Here is a 14,337-nt window from a genome sequence, read left to right as displayed (position 1 = left end):
GGGTTATGCTTCATTCTAGGGCTGCAATGGATCGCCTAGTGGCAAAACCAATGGAAGCACCATTGACCTTCCGCAGAATTCCACTGCTTGTCTGCCTAGAGAAGCGACATCTGCCGAGTGTGCTAGGGACACTCATGACGGCAGAGCTATAGAGTGGTGGGTCCACTTTGCTTTCCACTAGCCAGCAAATACAGAAGGACATCCGAAAGAGGTGTCAGTCTATCTAGCAACATTTGTGGGCTTTCGGCTGGAGGAATTCCTGCGCGAAATGGTGCTATCTCATTTTTGGTGTTTGAAGACATATATATATATATATATATATATATTTATTTATTTTTTCTCCATAACTACACTTCTCAAATCTGGGGCATCTATCCGAGATGGCCGTGTCACATTATGTGATGTCTCAGGCACCAACGTGATGAGATCGACCTGGCGCTTTAACTTTGTCATTGTAAGTAGTAAGATGTAATTTGGCAGTTGTCATGTTTTTTCATATGCACTACTGCAAACCCCTTTCCTTACTTAGCCCACTCCCTCCTGAAGCTTTTAGGTGTGATGAGGAAGTGTCCTCTCAGCGGGGATGTAGCTCAGTTGTAGAGCGCATGCTTTGCATGTATGAGGACCCGGGGCATTTCCACTTGTTTCTCTTTTTGACTGTCAAATGATCTCTATCCACTAGATGGCCCTTTGAGCACAGTAATCCTCTGGTGGAAATCTTCCCCTGGAAGTCATCTCTTATGGAGAAGCAAAATGCACACTGCTTCAGTGTGACCATGTGGTTTTCCATTCTTGCTCCAGTTTTCCCTGCTCTTTTGCTAGTGCTTCACTCGGCAGAATGTTTTGACCAGAAGAGTTCTCCCTGAAAATTATGTCTGCAGGACAGACACACTGCATACCGAGGGGATGTAGCTCACTGGTAGAGCACTTGTTTTGCATGTATGAGGCCCCGGGTCCAATCCCTGGCATCTCCAATTGTTTCCCTTTTTTTGACTGTCATATGGTCTCTGTCCACTAGATGGCTCTTTGAGCACGGTAATCCTCTGGTGGAATACTTCCCCTGGAAGTCATCTCTTATGGAGAAGCATAATGCACACTGCTTCAGTGTGACCATGTGCTTTTCCAGTCTTGCTCCCGTTTTCCCTGGTCTTTTGCTAGTGCTTCAGTTGGCAGCATACTTTGACCGGAAGAATTCTCCCAGGAAAAGATGTCTGCAGGACAGACTCACCGCACACCAAGGGGATGTAGCTCAGTGGTAGAGCGCATGCTTCGCATGTATGAGGTCCCGGGTTCAATCCCCGGCACCTCCATTTGCATAAACTTCAGTGTGATTTTGTCCCGGTTATTTTGTATTTCACACTGCAACTCGGGCCATGATTATAGGATCATCGACATTCATATCTATTTGTCTGAGAAAACGCTGGTGCCCGTATCGCAAACCTGCCTGTAATATATCAGTGAGGTTTGCGTCCCTGCCAGTGTCAACATCCTGTATGCCTTCACAATCACTACAAATAGAAATGCACAGAGAGTACCATCACACCACAGTTTTAACTGTGCAGAATCGTGAAAGGATTGGCATTGCCTTGCGTTTCTTTTCAGTCGATTGTTTTGGTTCCGAATGTATAGCTCCACCATTGTACCTTTGTAGCATATGATGGCCAGCTTTAAAAATAATTTGTTTTCACTGGATGTGGCCACAGATGTACCTCTGTTGTCAACCTAAGTTGATCAGGTTCTGTAACTTGTTAGTTTTGAGCTGGAATATCCTACCAGCTCTGCTGCTGGGGCCTATCTCCGGCTTCTAAAAGCAAAAGCCTTGAACATATTGATATTTTTCATTAGTTGATCAGGGGGATTGCAGGGGGGGGCAGCTTTTCTGCATGTTTCTATGGACAACCAGAAACAGGTGGCTCTAAAATGAAGTCCGCCATTTGGAAACTCCAATTCGACAGTTACCATCAGTTCTGGGCGCTGTTAGTCCCAAGCAGCCAGCCAGCATCTGGTAGATTTCATAGGTCCTTGCTGGCAGCGGGGATGTAACTCAGTGGTAGAGCACCTGCTTTGGAAGTATGAGGCCACAGGTTCGATCCCCGGCGTCTCCATATGACATGTTTCTTCAAGTGTGGGCTTTTTCCTGTACATGGGAATTAGGATGATGTGGTCTTTTGCCATACTAAATCCTGTTGCTGAACGTCTTCTCTTTGGAGCCGATGATTGTGGACATGCACGGTGCACCATGCTTCAGTGTGATGTCTGCTTTTTTCATTGGAAGCCTGTTAGCCTGATCTCTTACCGGGATGACACAAAGCAGACTCGTTCAGACAGAGGGGCATTGGCTGAGAATAGTGTCTCCACCGGTCCCCCTGCTAGGCAGTGGTATCATTCTGAGGTGCTGTGCACGCTCACCAACTATCACCCCCTCTGACCTTTCCCACCGCAGAACACCCTGAATGCATTCAGCGGGTTATGCTTCATTCTAGGGCTGCAATGGATCGCCTAGTGGCAAAACCAATGGAAGCACCATTGACCTTCCGCAGAATTCCACTGCTTGTCTGCCTAGAGAAGCGACATCTGCCGAGTGTGCTAGGGACACTCATGACGGCAGAGCTATAGAGTGGTGGGTCCACTTTGCTTTCCACTAGCCAGCAAATACAGAAGGACATCCGAAAGAGGTGTCAGTCTATCTAGCAACATTTGTGGGCTTTCGGCTGGAGGAATTCCTGCGCGAAATGGTGCTATCTCATTTTTGGTGTTTGAAGACATACATATATATATATATATATATATATTTATTTATTTTTTCTCCATAACTACACTTCTCAAATCTGGGGCATCTATCCGAGATGGCCGTGTCACATTATGTGATGTCTCAGGCACCAACGTGATGAGATCGACCTGGCGCTTTAACTTTGTCATTGTAAGTAGTAAGATGTAATTTGGCAGTTGTCATGTTTTTTCATATGCACTACTGCAAACCCCTTTCCTTACTTAGCCCACTCCCTCCTGAAGCTTTTAGGTGTGATGAGGAAGTGTCCTCTCAGCGGGGATGTAGCTCAGTTGTAGAGCGCATGCTTTGCATGTATGAGGACCCGGGGCATTTCCACTTGTTTCTCTTTTTGACTGTCAAATGATCTCTATCCACTAGATGGCCCTTTGAGCACAGTAATCCTCTGGTGGAAATCTTCCCCTGGAAGTCATCTCTTATGGAGAAGCAAAATGCACACTGCTTCAGTGTGACCATGTGGTTTTCCATTCTTGCTCCAGTTTTCCCTGCTCTTTTGCTAGTGCTTCACTCGGCAGAATGTTTTGACCAGAAGAGTTCTCCCTGAAAATTATGTCTGCAGGACAGACACACTGCATACCGAGGGGATGTAGCTCAGTGGTAGAGCACTTGTTTTGCATGTATGAGGCCCCGGGTCCAATCCCTGGCATCTCCAATTGTTTCCCTTTTTTTGACTGTCATATGGTCTCTGTCCACTAGATGGCTCTTTGAGCACGGTAATCCTCTGGTGGAATACTTCCCCTGGAAGTCATCTCTTATGGAGAAGCATAATGCACACTGCTTCAGTGTGACCATGTGCTTTTCCAGTCTTGCTCCCGTTTTCCCTGGTCTTTTGCTAGTGCTTCAGTTGGCAGCATACTTTGACCGGAAGAATTCTCCCAGGAAAAGATGTCTGCAGGACAGACTCACCGCACACCAAGGGGATGTAGCTCAGTGGTAGAGCGCATGCTTCGCATGTATGAGGTCCCGGGTTCAATCCCCGGCACCTCCATTTGCATAAACTTCAGTGTGATTTTGTCCCGGTTATTTTGTATTTCACACTGCAACTCGGGCCATGATTATAGGATCATCGACATTCATATCTATTTGTCTGAGAAAACGCTGGTGCCCGTATCGCAAACCTGCCTGTAATATATCAGTGAGGTTTGCGTCCCTGCCAGTGTCAACATCCTGTATGCCTTCACAATCACTACAAATAGAAATGCACAGAGAGTACCATCACACCACAGTTTTAACTGTGCAGAATCGTGAAAGGATTGGCATTGCCTTGCGTTTCTTTTCAGTCGATTGTTTTGGTTCCGAATGTATAGCTCCACCATTGTACCTTTGTAGCATATGATGGCCAGCTTTAAAAATAATTTGTTTTCACTGGATGTGGCCACAGATGTACCTCTGTTGTCAACCTAAGTTGATCAGGTTCTGTAACTTGTTAGTTTTGAGCTGGAATATCCTACCAGCTCTGCTGCTGGGGCCTATCTCCGGCTTCTAAAAGCAAAAGCCTTGAACATATTGATATTTTTCATTAGTTGATCAGGGGGATTGCAGGGGGGGGCAGCTTTTCTGCATGTTTCTATGGACAGCCAGAAACAGGTGGCTCTAAAATGAAGTCCGCCATTTGGAAACTCCAATTCGACAGTTACCATCAGTTCTGGGCGCTGTTAGTCCCAAGCAGCCAGCCAGCATCTGGTAGATTTCATAGGTCCTTGCTGGCAGCGGGGATGTAACTCAGTGGTAGAGCACCTGCTTTGGAAGTATGAGGCCACAGGTTCGATCCCCGGCGTCTCCATATGACATGTTTCTTCAAGTGTGGGCTTTTTCCTGTACATGGGAATTAGGATGATGTGGTCTTTTGCCATACTAAATCCTGTTGCTGAACGTCTTCTCTTTGGAGCCGATGATTGTGGACATGCACGGTGCACCATGCTTCAGTGTGATGTCTGCTTTTTTCATTGGAAGCCTGTTAGCCTGATCTCTTACCGGGATGACACAAAGCAGACTCGTTCAGACAGAGGGGCATTGGCTGAGAATAGTGTCTCCACCGGTCCCCCTGCTAGGCAGTGGTATCATTCTGAGGTGCTGTGCACGCTCACCAACTATCACCCCCTCTGACCTTTCCCACCGCAGAACACCCTGAATGCATTCAGCGGGTTATGCTTCATTCTAGGGCTGCAATGGATCGCCTAGTGGCAAAACCAATGGAAGCACCATTGACCTTCCGCAGAATTCCACTGCTTGTCTGCCTAGAGAAGCGACATCTGCCGAGTGTGCTAGGGACACTCATGACGGCAGAGCTATAGAGTGGTGGGTCCACTTTGCTTTCCACTAGCCAGCAAATACAGAAGGACATCCGAAAGAGGTGTCAGTCTATCTAGCAACATTTGTGGGCTTTCGGCTGGAGGAATTCCTGCGCGAAATGGTGCTATCTCATTTTTGGTGTTTGAAGACATATATATATATATATATATATATTTATTTATTTTTTCTCCATAACTACACTTCTCAAATCTGGGGCATCTATCCGAGATGGCCGTGTCACATTATGTGATGTCTCAGGCACCAACGTGATGAGATCGACCTGGCGCTTTAACTTTGTCATTGTAAGTAGTAAGATGTAATTTGGCAGTTGTCATGTTTTTTCATATGCACTACTGCAAACCCCTTTCCTTACTTAGCCCACTCCCTCCTGAAGCTTTTAGGTGTGATGAGGAAGTGTCCTCTCAGCGGGGATGTAGCTCAGTTGTAGAGCGCATGCTTTGCATGTATGAGGACCCGGGGCATTTCCACTTGTTTCTCTTTTTGACTGTCAAATGATCTCTATCCACTAGATGGCCCTTTGAGCACAGTAATCCTCTGGTGGAAATCTTCCCCTGGAAGTCATCTCTTATGGAGAAGCAAAATGCACACTGCTTCAGTGTGACCATGTGGTTTTCCATTCTTGCTCCAGTTTTCCCTGCTCTTTTGCTAGTGCTTCACTCGGCAGAATGTTTTGACCAGAAGAGTTCTCCCTGAAAATTATGTCTGCAGGACAGACACACTGCATACCGAGGGGATGTAGCTCAGTGGTAGAGCACTTGTTTTGCATGTATGAGGCCCCGGGTCCAATCCCTGGCATCTCCAATTGTTTCCCTTTTTTTGACTGTCATATGGTCTCTGTCCACTAGATGGCTCTTTGAGCACGGTAATCCTCTGGTGGAATACTTCCCCTGGAAGTCATCTCTTATGGAGAAGCATAATGCACACTGCTTCAGTGTGACCATGTGCTTTTCCAGTCTTGCTCCCGTTTTCCCTGGTCTTTTGCTAGTGCTTCAGTTGGCAGCATACTTTGACCGGAAGAATTCTCCCAGGAAAAGATGTCTGCAGGACAGACTCACCTCACACCAAGGGGATGTAGCTCAGTGGTAGAGCGCATGCTTCGCATGTATGAGGTCCCGGGTTCAATCCCCGGCACCTCCATTTGCATAAACTTCAGTGTGATTTTGTCCCGGTTATTTTGTATTTCACACTGCAACTCGGGCCATGATTATAGGATCATCGACATTCATATCTATTTGTCTGAGAAAACGCTGGTGCCCGTATCGCAAACCTGCCTGTAATATATCAGTGAGGTTTGCGTCCCTGCCAGTGTCAACATCCTGTATGCCTTCACAATCACTACAAATAGAAATGCACAGAGAGTACCATCACACCACAGTTTTAACTGTGCAGAATCGTGAAAGGATTGGCATTGCCTTGCGTTTCTTTTCAGTCGATTGTTTTGGTTCCGAATGTATAGCTCCACCATTGTACCTTTGTAGCATATGATGGCCAGCTTTAAAAATAATTTGTTTTCACTGGATGTGGCCACAGATGTACCTCTGTTGTCAACCTAAGTTGATCAGGTTCTGTAACTTGTTAGTTTTGAGCTGGAATATCCTACCAGCTCTGCTGCTGGGGCCTATCTCCGGCTTCTAAAAGCAAAAGCCTTGAACATATTGATATTTTTCATTAGTTGATCAGGGGGATTGCAGGGGGGGGCAGCTTTTCTGCATGTTTCTATGGACAACCAGAAACAGGTGGCTCTAAAATGAAGTCCGCCATTTGGAAACTCCAATTCGACAGTTACCATCAGTTCTGGGCGCTGTTAGTCCCAAGCAGCCAGCCAGCATCTGGTAGATTTCATAGGTCCTTGCTGGCAGCGGGGATGTAACTCAGTGGTAGAGCACCTGCTTTGGAAGTATGAGGCCACAGGTTCGATCCCCGGCGTCTCCATATGACATGTTTCTTCAAGTGTGGGCTTTTTCCTGTACATGGGAATTAGGATGATGTGGTCTTTTGCCATACTAAATCCTGTTGCTGAACGTCTTCTCTTTGGAGCCGATGATTGTGGACATGCACGGTGCACCATGCTTCAGTGTGATGTCTGCTTTTTTCATTGGAAGCCTGTTAGCCTGATCTCTTACCGGGATGACACAAAGCAGACTCGTTCAGACAGAGGGGCATTGGCTGAGAATAGTGTCTCCACCGGTCCCCCTGCTAGGCAGTGGTATCATTCTGAGGTGCTGTGCACGCTCACCAACTATCACCCCCTCTGACCTTTCCCACCGCAGAACACCCTGAATGCATTCAGCGGGTTATGCTTCATTCTAGGGCTGCAATGGATCGCCTAGTGGCAAAACCAATGGAAGCACCATTGACCTTCCGCAGAATTCCACTGCTTGTCTGCCTAGAGAAGCGAAATCTGCCGAGTGTGCTAGGGACACTCATGACGGCAGAGCTATAGAGTGGTGGGTCCACTTTGCTTTCCACTAGCCAGCAAATACAGAAGGACATCCGAAAGAGGTGTCAGTCTATCTAGCAACATTTGTGGGCTTTCGGCTGGAGGAATTCCTGCGCGAAATGGTGCTATCTCATTTTTGGTGTTTGAAGACATACATATATATATATATATATATATATTTATTTATTTTTTCTCCATAACTACACTTCTCAAATCTGGGGCATCTATCCGAGATGGCCGTGTCACATTATGTGATGTCTCAGGCACCAACGTGATGAGATCGACCTGGCGCTTTAACTTTGTCATTGTAAGTAGTAAGATGTAATTTGGCAGTTGTCATGTTTTTTCATATGCACTACTGCAAACCCCTTTCCTTACTTAGCCCACTCCCTCCTGAAGCTTTTAGGTGTGATGAGGAAGTGTCCTCTCAGCGGGGATGTAGCTCAGTTGTAGAGCGCATGCTTTGCATGTATGAGGACCCGGGGCATTTCCACTTGTTTCTCTTTTTGACTGTCAAATGATCTCTATCCACTAGATGGCCCTTTGAGCACAGTAATCCTCTGGTGGAAATCTTCCCCTGGAAGTCATCTCTTATGGAGAAGCAAAATGCACACTGCTTCAGTGTGACCATGTGGTTTTCCATTCTTGCTCCAGTTTTCCCTGCTCTTTTGCTAGTGCTTCACTCGGCAGAATGTTTTGACCAGAAGAGTTCTCCCTGAAAATTATGTCTGCAGGACAGACACACTGCATACCGAGGGGATGTAGCTCAGTGGTAGAGCACTTGTTTTGCATGTATGAGGCCCCGGGTCCAATCCCTGGCATCTCCAATTGTTTCCCTTTTTTTGACTGTCATATGGTCTCTGTCCACTAGATGGCTCTTTGAGCACGGTAATCCTCTGGTGGAATACTTCCCCTGGAAGTCATCTCTTATGGAGAAGCATAATGCACACTGCTTCAGTGTGACCATGTGCTTTTCCAGTCTTGCTCCCGTTTTCCCTGGTCTTTTGCTAGTGCTTCAGTTGGCAGCATACTTTGACCGGAAGAATTCTCCCAGGAAAAGATGTCTGCAGGACAGACTCACCTCACACCAAGGGGATGTAGCTCAGTGGTAGAGCGCATGCTTCGCATGTATGAGGTCCCGGGTTCAATCCCCGGCACCTCCATTTGCATAAACTTCAGTGTGATTTTGTCCCGGTTATTTTGTATTTCACACTGCAACTCGGGCCATGATTATAGGATCATCGACATTCATATCTATTTGTCTGAGAAAACGCTGGTGCCCGTATCGCAAACCTGCCTGTAATATATCAGTGAGGTTTGCGTCCCTGCCAGTGTCAACATCCTGTATGCCTTCACAATCACTACAAATAGAAATGCACAGAGAGTACCATCACACCACAGTTTTAACTGTGCAGAATCGTGAAAGGATTGGCATTGCCTTGCGTTTCTTTTCAGTCGATTGTTTTGGTTCCGAATGTATAGCTCCACCATTGTACCTTTGTAGCATATGATGGCCAGCTTTAAAAATAATTTGTTTTCACTGGATGTGGCCACAGATGTACCTCTGTTGTCAACCTAAGTTGATCAGGTTCTGTAACTTGTTAGTTTTGAGCTGGAATATCCTACCAGCTCTGCTGCTGGGGCCTATCTCCGGCTTCTAAAAGCAAAAGCCTTGAACATATTGATATTTTTCATTAGTTGATCAGGGGGATTGCAGGGGGGGGCAGCTTTTCTGCATGTTTCTATGGACAACCAGAAACAGGTGGCTCTAAAATGAAGTCCGCCATTTGGAAACTCCAATTCGACAGTTACCATCAGTTCTGGGCGCTGTTAGTCCCAAGCAGCCAGCCAGCATCTGGTAGATTTCATAGGTCCTTGCTGGCAGCGGGGATGTAACTCAGTGGTAGAGCACCTGCTTTGGAAGTATGAGGCCACAGGTTCGATCCCCGGCGTCTCCATATGACATGTTTCTTCAAGTGTGGGCTTTTTCCTGTACATGGGAATTAGGATGATGTGGTCTTTTGCCATACTAAATCCTGTTGCTGAACGTCTTCTCTTTGGAGCCGATGATTGTGGACATGCACGGTGCACCATGCTTCAGTGTGATGTCTGCTTTTTTCATTGGAAGCCTGTTAGCCTGATCTCTTACCGGGATGACACAAAGCAGACTCGTTCAGACAGAGGGGCATTGGCTGAGAATAGTGTCTCCACCGGTCCCCCTGCTAGGCAGTGGTATCATTCTGAGGTGCTGTGCACGCTCACCAACTATCACCCCCTCTGACCTTTCCCACCGCAGAACACCCTGAATGCATTCAGCGGGTTATGCTTCATTCTAGGGCTGCAATGGATCGCCTAGTGGCAAAACCAATGGAAGCACCATTGACCTTCCGCAGAATTCCACTGCTTGTCTGCCTAGAGAAGCGACATCTGCCGAGTGTGCTAGGGACACTCATGACGGCAGAGCTATAGAGTGGTGGGTCCACTTTGCTTTCCACTAGCCAGCAAATACAGAAGGACATCCGAAAGAGGTGTCAGTCTATCTAGCAACATTTGTGGGCTTTCGGCTGGAGGAATTCCTGCGCGAAATGGTGCTATCTCATTTTTGGTGTTTGAAGACATACATATATATATATATATATATATATATTTATTTATTTTTTCTCCATAACTACACTTCTCAAATCTGGGGCATCTATCCGAGATGGCCGTGTCACATTATGTGATGTCTCAGGCACCAACGTGATGAGATCGACCTGGCGCTTTAACTTTGTCATTGTAAGTAGTAAGATGTAATTTGGCAGTTGTCATGTTTTTTCATATGCACTACTGCAAACCCCTTTCCTTACTTAGCCCACTCCCTCCTGAAGCTTTTAGGTGTGATGAGGAAGTGTCCTCTCAGCGGGGATGTAGCTCAGTTGTAGAGCGCATGCTTTGCATGTATGAGGACCCGGGGCATTTCCACTTGTTTCTCTTTTTGACTGTCAAATGATCTCTATCCACTAGATGGCCCTTTGAGCACAGTAATCCTCTGGTGGAAATCTTCCCCTGGAAGTCATCTCTTATGGAGAAGCAAAATGCACACTGCTTCAGTGTGACCATGTGGTTTTCCATTCTTGCTCCAGTTTTCCCTGCTCTTTTGCTAGTGCTTCACTCGGCAGAATGTTTTGACCAGAAGAGTTCTCCCTGAAAATTATGTCTGCAGGACAGACACACTGCATACCGAGGGGATGTAGCTCAGTGGTAGAGCACTTGTTTTGCATGTATGAGGCCCCGGGTCCAATCCCTGGCATCTCCAATTGTTTCCCTTTTTTTGACTGTCATATGGTCTCTGTCCACTAGATGGCTCTTTGAGCACGGTAATCCTCTGGTGGAATACTTCCCCTGGAAGTCATCTCTTATGGAGAAGCATAATGCACACTGCTTCAGTGTGACCATGTGCTTTTCCAGTCTTGCTCCCGTTTTCCCTGGTCTTTTGCTAGTGCTTCAGTTGGCAGCATACTTTGACCGGAAGAATTCTCCCAGGAAAAGATGTCTGCAGGACAGACTCACCGCACACCAAGGGGATGTAGCTCAGTGGTAGAGCGCATGCTTCGCATGTATGAGGTCCCGGGTTCAATCCCCGGCACCTCCATTTGCATAAACTTCAGTGTGATTTTGTCCCGGTTATTTTGTATTTCACACTGCAACTCGGGCCATGATTATAGGATCATCGACATTCATATCTATTTGTCTGAGAAAACGCTGGTGCCCGTATCGCAAACCTGCCTGTAATATATCAGTGAGGTTTGCGTCCCTGCCAGTGTCAACATCCTGTATGCCTTCACAATCACTACAAATAGAAATGCACAGAGAGTACCATCACACCACAGTTTTAACTGTGCAGAATCGTGAAAGGATTGGCATTGCCTTGCGTTTCTTTTCAGTCGATTGTTTTGGTTCCGAATGTATAGCTCCACCATTGTACCTTTGTAGCATATGATGGCCAGCTTTAAAAATAATTTGTTTTCACTGGATGTGGCCACAGATGTACCTCTGTTGTCAACCTAAGTTGATCAGGTTCTGTAACTTGTTAGTTTTGAGCTGGAATATCCTACCAGCTCTGCTGCTGGGGCCTATCTCCGGCTTCTAAAAGCAAAAGCCTTGAACATATTGATATTTTTCATTAGTTGATCAGGGGGATTGCAGGGGGGGGCAGCTTTTCTGCATGTTTCTATGGACAACCAGAAACAGGTGGCTCTAAAATGAAGTCCGCCATTTGGAAACTCCAATTCGACAGTTACCATCAGTTCTGGGCGCTGTTAGTCCCAAGCAGCCAGCCAGCATCTGGTAGATTTCATAGGTCCTTGCTGGCAGCGGGGATGTAACTCAGTGGTAGAGCACCTGCTTTGGAAGTATGAGGCCACAGGTTCGATCCCCGGCGTCTCCATATGACATGTTTCTTCAAGTGTGGGCTTTTTCCTGTACATGGGAATTAGGATGATGTGGTCTTTTGCCATACTAAATCCTGTTGCTGAACGTCTTCTCTTTGGAGCCGATGATTGTGGACATGCACGGTGCACCATGCTTCAGTGTGATGTCTGCTTTTTTCATTGGAAGCCTGTTAGCCTGATCTCTTACCGGGATGACACAAAGCAGACTCGTTCAGACAGAGGGGCATTGGCTGAGAATAGTGTCTCCACCGGTCCCCCTGCTAGGCAGTGGTATCATTCTGAGGTGCTGTGCACGCTCACCAACTATCACCCCCTCTGACCTTTCCCACCGCAGAACACCCTGAATGCATTCAGCGGGTTATGCTTCATTCTAGGGCTGCAATGGATCGCCTAGTGGCAAAACCAATGGAAGCACCATTGACCTTCCGCAGAATTCCACTGCTTGTCTGCCTAGAGAAGCGACATCTGCCGAGTGTGCTAGGGACACTCATGACGGCAGAGCTATAGAGTGGTGGGTCCACTTTGCTTTCCACTAGCCAGCAAATACAGAAGGACATCCGAAAGAGGTGTCAGTCTATCTAGCAACATTTGTGGGCTTTCGGCTGGAGGAATTCCTGCGCGAAATGGTGCTATCTCATTTTTGGTGTTTGAAGACATATATATATATATATATATATATATTTATTTATTTTTTCTCCATAACTACACTTCTCAAATCTGGGGCATCTATCCGAGATGGCCGTGTCACATTATGTGATGTCTCAGGCACCAACGTGATGAGATCGACCTGGCGCTTTAACTTTGTCATTGTAAGTAGTAAGATGTAATTTGGCAGTTGTCATGTTTTTTCATATGCACTACTGCAAACCCCTTTCCTTACTTAGCCCACTCCCTCCTGAAGCTTTTAGGTGTGATGAGGAAGTGTCCTCTCAGCGGGGATGTAGCTCAGTTGTAGAGCGCATGCTTTGCATGTATGAGGACCCGGGGCATTTCCACTTGTTTCTCTTTTTGACTGTCAAATGATCTCTATCCACTAGATGGCCCTTTGAGCACAGTAATCCTCTGGTGGAAATCTTCCCCTGGAAGTCATCTCTTATGGAGAAGCAAAATGCACACTGCTTCAGTGTGACCATGTGGTTTTCCATTCTTGCTCCAGTTTTCCCTGCTCTTTTGCTAGTGCTTCACTCGGCAGAATGTTTTGACCAGAAGAGTTCTCCCTGAAAATTATGTCTGCAGGACAGACACACTGCATACCGAGGGGATGTAGCTCACTGGTAGAGCACTTGTTTTGCATGTATGAGGCCCCGGGTCCAATCCCTGGCATCTCCAATTGTTTCCCTTTTTTTGACTGTCATATGGTCTCTGTCCACTAGATGGCTCTTTGAGCACGGTAATCCTCTGGTGGAATACTTCCCCTGGAAGTCATCTCTTATGGAGAAGCATAATGCACACTGCTTCAGTGTGACCATGTGCTTTTCCAGTCTTGCTCCCGTTTTCCCTGGTCTTTTGCTAGTGCTTCAGTTGGCAGCATACTTTGACCGGAAGAATTCTCCCAGGAAAAGATGTCTGCAGGACAGACTCACCGCACACCAAGGGGATGTAGCTCAGTGGTAGAGCGCATGCTTCGCATGTATGAGGTCCCGGGTTCAATCCCCGGCACCTCCATTTGCATAAACTTCAGTGTGATTTTGTCCCGGTTATTTTGTATTTCACACTGCAACTCGGGCCATGATTATAGGATCATCGACATTCATATCTATTTGTCTGAGAAAACGCTGGTGCCCGTATCGCAAACCTGCCTGTAATATATCAGTGAGGTTTGCGTCCCTGCCAGTGTCAACATCCTGTATGCCTTCACAATCACTACAAATAGAAATGCACAGAGAGTACCATCACACCACAGTTTTAACTGTGCAGAATCGTGAAAGGATTGGCATTGCCTTGCGTTTCTTTTCAGTCGATTGTTTTGGTTCCGAATGTATAGCTCCACCATTGTACCTTTGTAGCATATGATGGCCAGCTTTAAAAATAATTTGTTTTCACTGGATGTGGCCACAGATGTACCTCTGTTGTCAACCTAAGTTGATCAGGTTCTGTAACTTGTTAGTTTTGAGCTGGAATATCCTACCAGCTCTGCTGCTGGGGCCTATCTCCGGCTTCTAAAAGCAAAAGCCTTGAACATATTGATATTTTTCATTAGTTGATCAGGGGGATTGCAGGGGGGGGCAGCTTTTCTGCATGTTTCTATGGACAACCAGAAACAGGTGGCTCTAAAATGAAGTCCGCCATTTGGAAACTCCAATTCGACAGTTACCATCAGTTCTGGGCGCTGTTAGTCCCAAGCAGCCAGCCAGCATCTGGTAGAT

General features: G+C 46.6%; 6 non-coding genes across 6 annotated transcripts; all 6 read left to right on the top strand.

Annotated features, from left to right (window-relative positions):
• The first annotated feature begins 1,238 nt into the window (after nucleotides 1-1,238).
• On the top strand, nucleotides 1,239-1,310 carry TRNAA-CGC (transfer RNA alanine (anticodon CGC)). Its single transcript has one exon. It is a non-coding gene; the product is annotated as a tRNA-Ala (tRNA).
• Nucleotides 1,311-3,704: 2,394 nt separating this feature from the next.
• Nucleotides 3,705-3,776, top strand: TRNAA-CGC (transfer RNA alanine (anticodon CGC)). Its single transcript has one exon. It is a non-coding gene; the product is annotated as a tRNA-Ala (tRNA).
• A 2,390-nt stretch (nucleotides 3,777-6,166) lies between these two features.
• TRNAA-CGC (transfer RNA alanine (anticodon CGC)) lies at nucleotides 6,167-6,238 on the top strand. Its single transcript has one exon. It is a non-coding gene; the product is annotated as a tRNA-Ala (tRNA).
• A 2,394-nt stretch (nucleotides 6,239-8,632) lies between these two features.
• Nucleotides 8,633-8,704, top strand: TRNAA-CGC (transfer RNA alanine (anticodon CGC)). Its single transcript has one exon. It is a non-coding gene; the product is annotated as a tRNA-Ala (tRNA).
• A 2,396-nt stretch (nucleotides 8,705-11,100) lies between these two features.
• Nucleotides 11,101-11,172, top strand: TRNAA-CGC (transfer RNA alanine (anticodon CGC)). The gene has a single exon. It is a non-coding gene; the product is annotated as a tRNA-Ala (tRNA).
• Nucleotides 11,173-13,564: 2,392 nt separating this feature from the next.
• TRNAA-CGC (transfer RNA alanine (anticodon CGC)) lies at nucleotides 13,565-13,636 on the top strand. Its single transcript has one exon. It is a non-coding gene; the product is annotated as a tRNA-Ala (tRNA).
• Nucleotides 13,637-14,337: the final 701 nt, after the last annotated feature.

The sequence above is a fragment of the Ambystoma mexicanum genome (assembly GCF_040938575.1).
Source record: "Ambystoma mexicanum isolate Mex_15411 chromosome 12 unlocalized genomic scaffold, UKY_AmexF1_1 Mex_chr12_unloc.1, whole genome shotgun sequence".
NCBI lineage: Eukaryota > Metazoa > Chordata > Amphibia > Caudata > Ambystomatidae > Ambystoma > Ambystoma mexicanum.
Note: the sequence above shows the minus strand (reverse complement) of the source record. Positions and strands in the feature narration are given on the sequence as shown.